Source organism: Procambarus clarkii, unplaced genomic scaffold, assembly GCF_040958095.1.
Source record: "Procambarus clarkii isolate CNS0578487 unplaced genomic scaffold, FALCON_Pclarkii_2.0 HiC_scaffold_112, whole genome shotgun sequence".
In the NCBI taxonomy this organism is placed as follows: domain Eukaryota; kingdom Metazoa; phylum Arthropoda; class Malacostraca; order Decapoda; family Cambaridae; genus Procambarus; species Procambarus clarkii.
In genome coordinates, this window is record NW_027189145.1 from 2,060,214 (window position 1) to 2,067,409 (window position 7,196).

General features: G+C 38.2%; 1 long non-coding RNA gene across 1 annotated transcript in view; it reads right to left on the bottom strand.

Moving 5' to 3' along the window:
• LOC138360470 (uncharacterized) overlaps positions 1-6,121 on the bottom strand; it is a 6,745-nt gene extending 624 nt beyond the window's left edge. The window contains exons 1-3 of the long non-coding RNA XR_011226415.1: positions 6,046-6,121; positions 2,895-3,001; positions 343-502 (exon numbers count right to left, since the gene is read on the bottom strand). This is a non-coding gene — a long non-coding RNA (uncharacterized lncRNA). The remainder of the gene's footprint in view (positions 1-342; positions 503-2,894; positions 3,002-6,045) is intronic.
• Positions 6,122-7,196: the final 1,075 nt, after the last annotated feature.

Here is a 7,196-nt window from a genome sequence, read left to right on the forward strand (position 1 = left end):
AATCTAGAAGAAAATAAGGATATTGAAACGGTTCATGAACTCTATTTCAATAAAGGACACTATGGGGAACTTTGAAAAATAGTTATTGAGTATAATTAGACAGACTTGTTGCTAGGCAGAGGAGTAATGAGATATATGGCAAATTTTGCAAAATATACAATGAAGGTACACAAACATTCATACCCAAACAAAGCAAAATGCTAGGTAAGAACAAAGCATTTGGCCCGTAGGAGAAAGGAGATACCCACAAGACTAGAATACAAGTCATTAACAAGCATGCAAGTATAATACATAATACATGCAGACATATATATAATCCAAAAAAATGTCAAATTTACGTACTTATTATTACATTACAAATATCCAAGGTTTTGAAGACACGTTTCCTCTTGCGCCCAACGAGTGAATACTGAGACCAGACCCCATAGGTCCCTATCCTCCTCATCATTCGTCTCACTGTGTCTCCACAGCTTGCACCGCCCATTTGAGACAGCGTCTGGACCTGTTAAAATAATGCATAAGCTGTAAGGTAATAGAGAATAATATATATCTTTCAATCTCAACATTAGATTTTCTAATTTCCAACTGTATTAAATAAATAGCATTAAAATATTTTCCTTCTTAACTATTACAAAAATCAACGAATTTGAGTAACTTTTGCTTTTGTTTTATTTGTACCTTAAACATAACACTGAACAATCAATTATGTGCCACCCCACCTTCCTTCATCTGCAAAAAAACTAATCAAAAGACATATGTACAAGGCTAAAAAAATTCAGCAACACTTACCATACTCAGGCTAAAAGAATTAAGCAACACTTACCATACTCTTTTTATATTCACTGTTAACTTTTAGCTCATGTGACAGACTTTCCACCTGCTCAACAGTTTCAAGTGGGGATGGAAGAATGTCTTCCAGGATTGGTATATCTCCATGTGTTTTTGACATATGGGTTTCCGTCATTTTGACAATATTCAGGATATCCCCTGATAAAAATGTCAATTTTGATAATTCCTTCATCATGTATTCCATTATGCCAAAACCATAATCATAATCATCTGTATCAAACCTTATTACAGGTAAAACCAGTAGGCAGTCTACTGTATTTTATCAAACCGTTATTAGTATAATAGATCTCGTAATAATTTTGCAAAAATAATGGCATTTACTATTTTTAAAAGATTATTAGCAAATTTACACAAATGGTGCATTCGGAAGACAAAACCAATTTTTCACTTTTGACAATTGAGCACCTGCTACATCCAGATTCTAGGGAGGAAAGGAAGGACGATCTTACTGGATCCCATAGCCTCTCCGAGGCACAAATCTGGCTTTTACATAACCCCCCCCCCCCCTGCACCCGAGCTTTTTAAAATAGTAAATGCCACTATTTTTGCAAAATTATTACGAGATCTATTATTCTAATAAGAGTTTGATAAAATACAAACCCTGGGGCCATAGAACGGCTATTTAATCCCCTTGAACGGACCTGTGCATGGGCCACTGAGGCATCGAAAAAAAACAGACCGGCTTGGGAAAAAAGCAAAATTGCCGGTCTATGGCCCAGCTGATGGCTGTGCATGAATGGCTAATGGCTGTTAGTTATGGAGCTAGGTTAGACTATGTATGTTTAAATCTCTGATTTAAACAGAGCCAGTGTTCAGTCAAATAACTGAATTTATCAAATCTTATCCTTGTATAATATACAAGCTGATGTGAGATCCCTGTCTACAGGTGGACTGGAACTATTATCCAGTAGGCAGTCTACTGTATTTTATCAAACCGTTATTAGTATAATAGATCTCGTAATAATTTTGCAAAAATAATGGCATTTACTATTTTTAAAAGATTATTAGCAAATTTACAGAAATGGTGCATTCGGAAGACAAAACCAATTTTTCACTTTTGACAATTGAGCACCTGCTACATCCAGATTCTAGGGAGGAAAGGAAGGACGATCTTACTGGATCCCATAGCCTCTCCGAGGCACAAACCAGGCTTTTACATAACCCCCCCCCCTGCACCCGAGCTTTTTAAAATAGTAAATGCTACTATTTTTGCAAAATTATTACGAGATCTATTATTCTAATAAGAGTTTGATAAAATACAAACCCTGGGGCCATAGAACGGCTATTTAATCCCCTTGAACGGACCTGTGCATGGGCCACTGAGGCATCGAAAAAAAACAGACCGGCTTGGGAAAAAAGCAAAATTGCCGGTCTATGGCCCAGCTGATGGCTGTGCATGAATGGCTAATGGCTAATGGCTGTTAGTTATGGAGCTAGGTTAGACTATGTATGTTTAAATCTCTGATTTAAACAGAGCCAGTGTTCAGTCAAATAACTGAATTTATCAAATCTTATCCTTGTATAATATACAAGCTGATGTGAGATCCCTGTCTACAGGTGGACTGGAACTATTATCCAGTTGGCAGTCTACTGTATTTTATCAAACCGTTATTAGTATAATAGATCTCGTAATAATTTTGCAAAAATAATGGCATTTACTATTTTTAAAAGATTATTAGCAAATTTACACAAATGGTGCATTCGGAAGACAAAACCAATTTTTCACTTTTGACAATTGAGCACCTGCTACATCCAGATTCTAGGGAGGAAAGGAAGGACGATCTTACTGGATCCCATAGCCTCTCCGAGGCACAAACCAGGCTTTTACATAACCCCCCCCCCTGCACCCGAGCTTTTTAAAATAGTAAATGCCATTATTTTTGCAAAATTATTACGAGATCTATTATACTAATAACGGTAAATAAATAATAAATAGTAAATAAATCAAAATCAGTTACATTATTTTATCTTATTCATAGCATAAATGTTCTCGAAGATTACTAAAAAGAAATTGAATTAGACTACAGCAAATTGGCAAACTTTACCTTGTATCTGTTTCCACCGAGTTTGTTTGGGGCATTCTTCAACATATCAGCAATACTTGTCTCAACATCTCTTTCAGTTGCATTAGTGTGGGTGTTGATACAGGCTTCTGGAAATTTATAAGAATTAATTAATATATATAATTATAATTCACTTTGCTATTCCCCATTCCACAGTCCTCTCGTCCTTCCCACTTCCCTGTCCCCACATCATCCCCACTATTCCCACTTCCCTGTCCCATCGTCCTCCTTACCATTTTCCCCTCCCCTGTCCTTCTTCCTCCCCCACCATCTCCCATTCACCTGTCCCTTTGTCCTCCCCAGCATTCCCCTGTCCCCACCATCCCCAACTCCCCAGTCCCCTCGTCCTCCCCACCATTACCCTCTCCTCTGTCCCCTCGTCTTCCCCACCATACCCCCCTCTCGTCCTCCCCACCATTCCAAACTACCTCATCCGATGCATTCTATAATGGTCTGATGCTTCCATCAGAAAATTGGGAACATCAAATGATCTGATATTCCCATCACTGAAAAATAAGAACAGCTAAAAAAATGAAATGAAAAAAATAAAAAAATAAACTATACTCATGAAATGAACAGTATGGTAAACAACACAGCTCAATTTCAATGCAATGTCACACAAAATTATTAAATCGAAATGAAAATAAATTGAAATCTATGAAAATTCAAATTATCAATACAATCGGAAATATTGAAATAATATCGCAACATAATATAGTGTGGGTTGCTCTTACGTGCAACAGACGGTGCTGTTTTTCAAAAAAGGCATGGTTTTACCTGTCACAAGTGTGGCATCTATACTTATACTCACGAAATGAACGGTATGGTAAACAACATAGCTCAATTGCAATGCAATGTCACAATAACATTTAATAACAATAATAACAATAACATTTAAATATACTTTAAGATATAATCTAGAAGAAAATAAGAACATTGAAACGGTTCATGAACTCGATTTCAATAAAGGACACTATGGGGAACTTTGAAAAACAGTTAATGAGTATAATTAGACAGACTTGTTGCTAGGCAGAGGAGTAAATAATGAGATATATGGCAAATTTTGCAAAATATACGGCACACAAACATTCATACCCAAACAAAGCAAAATGCTAGGTAAGAACAAAGCAGTTGGCCCGTAGGGGAAAGGAGATACCCACAAGACTGGAATACAAGTCATTAACAAGCACACAAGTACTACACTACACAACAACCGCACTACTACCAGAACTGGACGAATCACTACCAAAACAACACATTGCACATCACTACCAAAACAACACAACACAACACAAGCATTGGCAAAGAATTATAGACCAGTTGCACTAACATCCCACATAATAAAATTATTTGAGAGTGATCAGGAGTCAGATTACTAGTTTTATAGAGACCAATGACCTCCACAATCCAGGCCAACAAGGATTTAGAGCAGTTTCTATGATCGAGCCACTGAGATCTATAAAGAATTCTGATCAAGAAAGAGATCTAGGGGTGGTTTTAGATAGAAAACTATAACCTGAGGATCATATTAAGAACATTCTGCGAGGGGCCTATGCTACACTTTTTAACTTTAGAATTGCTTTTAAATACATAGGTCAAAAAGTTTTAAAAGTTTTAAAAGTTTTTTAAACCTCTCGTGTATCATGAGTGTGTTAAAGCATCAGATGGTGCATTCAGATGATGAATATTACCTAGTTCCTTCATCTGGGAAGAATGAACACATATTGGTGCATTCGGATGATAAAAACTAACTACTGTAGTTTAATTGATCAACAGACTGTATATCATATGCAGACTGTATGTGGATCTGCGGGCCACTCCAAACAACAGCCTGGTGGACCAAGCTCCACCAGGGCTAAAGCACAAAGTGATATAGATGTGATAGAGAAACTAGGTCAAATGGAGGAGTAGGTCTGTATATTAAACAGCACCTGACGTGCACAGAGCTACTAAACTCAATGTGGTGGTAGAGTGGTGGGGGGGGGGGGAAACATTGCAGAAAAAAACAAAAATACAATTTGGTCAACAAAACAGCATTGTTTAAAATAGAAGACATGGGTTGTCATTTTGGGGGTAAGGTAGGTTACATTGAGTTAATTAGTTAGTACTTAGTTTTTATCTTAAACTGGTTGGGAGAGGTACAGTGTTGCTGTGCTGGTGAAAGAACACCTAAAGGTAAATTAAATAATGATTGCGAATCCACAAGAAGTTGACATAATATCGCTAGAGATCTGCAATCAGGATGATAAACTTTCCTTAAAGAATTTGACAAACACTTGCTGATAGGACATGAAGTAAATGAAATGTATGTCAAGTTTTGTGAAATATATGATAAAAGCACAACAAAATTTGTACCAAAGGAGAGATGCAGAACTAGGAAAAGGGGTTTGTTCAACAGAAATTGCGAGAGGGCCTGAGACCCAAACACACACAAATGGAATCAATATATAGCAAGAGGCCAAACCCCCAAACATACAAGCGATGCAAAGATGCGAGAAACAGCAGCAGCATTAAGGAGAGGGACTTAAGGACCATAAATAAAGTGTGAAAATAAACTCGAGTAAATTTTTTTAACTACTCTCGACAGTGAAGAAAAACAAATATTCAGACGATTTGTGTTAGAATCATTAATCTTACACTTTCGGTCATATTCAACAACACAAATACATACACACACATTCCTGTTGCTGTAGCAAGTGAAGAATTACACACACAGATCACAATAACGTGATGCATCAAATGAACAAATCCACAAGGGCCGTGACGAGGATTCGAACCTGCGTCCGGGAGCATCCCAGACACTGCCTTAATCGACTGAGCTACAACAGGGTAAAAGGGTTGAAACCGAAGTTCTACTGAACTTACTGGATCCCATAGCCTCTCCGAGGCACAAACCAGGCTTTTACACAACCCCCCCCCCTGCACCCGAGCTATGTCAACAGGCCGTTCTCCCTCTTCGCCCTTCCGAATGCACCATATCAGTAAATTTTTTAATAATCTTTTAAAAATAGTAAATGCCACTATTTTTGCAAAATTATTACGAGATCTATTATTCTATAGAATAATGCATATAAATGCATATATGCATATAAATACAAAACATAAATACAAAAGTAAATGTAAATAACTTTACCTTGCACCTAGATCCACCAAGCCTGTATGGCGCGCGTTTCAGTACTTCGGAAATCTAGAACTATCTTGAATCTCTAATCTGCAATGAAACAATACATATTATTGCACTTACCAAAACATGGATGAATGTAGAAAATACAGAACTATTAGCTGAATATCAAATAAATGGATTTAATCTATTTCACACAGATAGATATATTACACCGTGTATATTAGGTAATACCTAACATACACGCCTCCACACACACTACATTTGAAATGTAGTCTCAAAAAGACTACATTTCAACAGCAAAGATTACTCCATAAAAAAATAATTAAATTATTGACCAACATGAGAGAGGGTTAGCCAACATGAGGGTTGTGTTGATTGCCTGAAAATATTTAAATTGTGTAATGTATTGAATGGCATTTTTCAAGTTACAACATTTTTTAAATTACTGAACTAGGTTCTAGGCTTTGCTAGGCTTAATTCAATTATTACAGATAAGCCTAACCTAGCCTAGAACCCAGTGGGTTTTCTTCCTATTGGGGAGTGTTGTACATGCCTCGCCTCCACATACACACTAGCACAGCCAGGCCTCGCCTCCACATACACACTAGCACAGCCAGGCCTCGCCTCCACATACACCAGCACTGCCAGGCCTCGCCTCCACATACACACTAGCACAGCCAGGCCTCGCCTCCACATACACCAGCACTGCCAGGCCTCGCCTCCACATACACACTAGCACAGCCAGGCCTCGCCTCCACATACACACTAGCACAGCCAGGCCTCGCCTCCACATACACCAGCACTGCCAGGCCTCGCCTCCACATACTCACCAGCACAGCCAGGCCTCGCCTCCACATACACCAGCACTGCCAGGCCTCGCCTCGCCTCCACATACACCAGCACTGCCAGGCCTCGCCTCCACATTTAAACCAACCAAGCCCACAAATACGTTAACATGGACCAGCATTACACCGTCTAACATACTCTGTCAGATGTAACAACTAAATTTGTGAATTCAAGACCAAATCTATTGTATAACACAGTGTTAGTACGAGAAAAACATTACTTACATTCGAAGCCGTGTTTTAAAATGGCGGCGGTCTTGTACTGACGCTCCAAACTGTGTGTTCGTTTGCGTATGATGAACGTGTGACAATTTA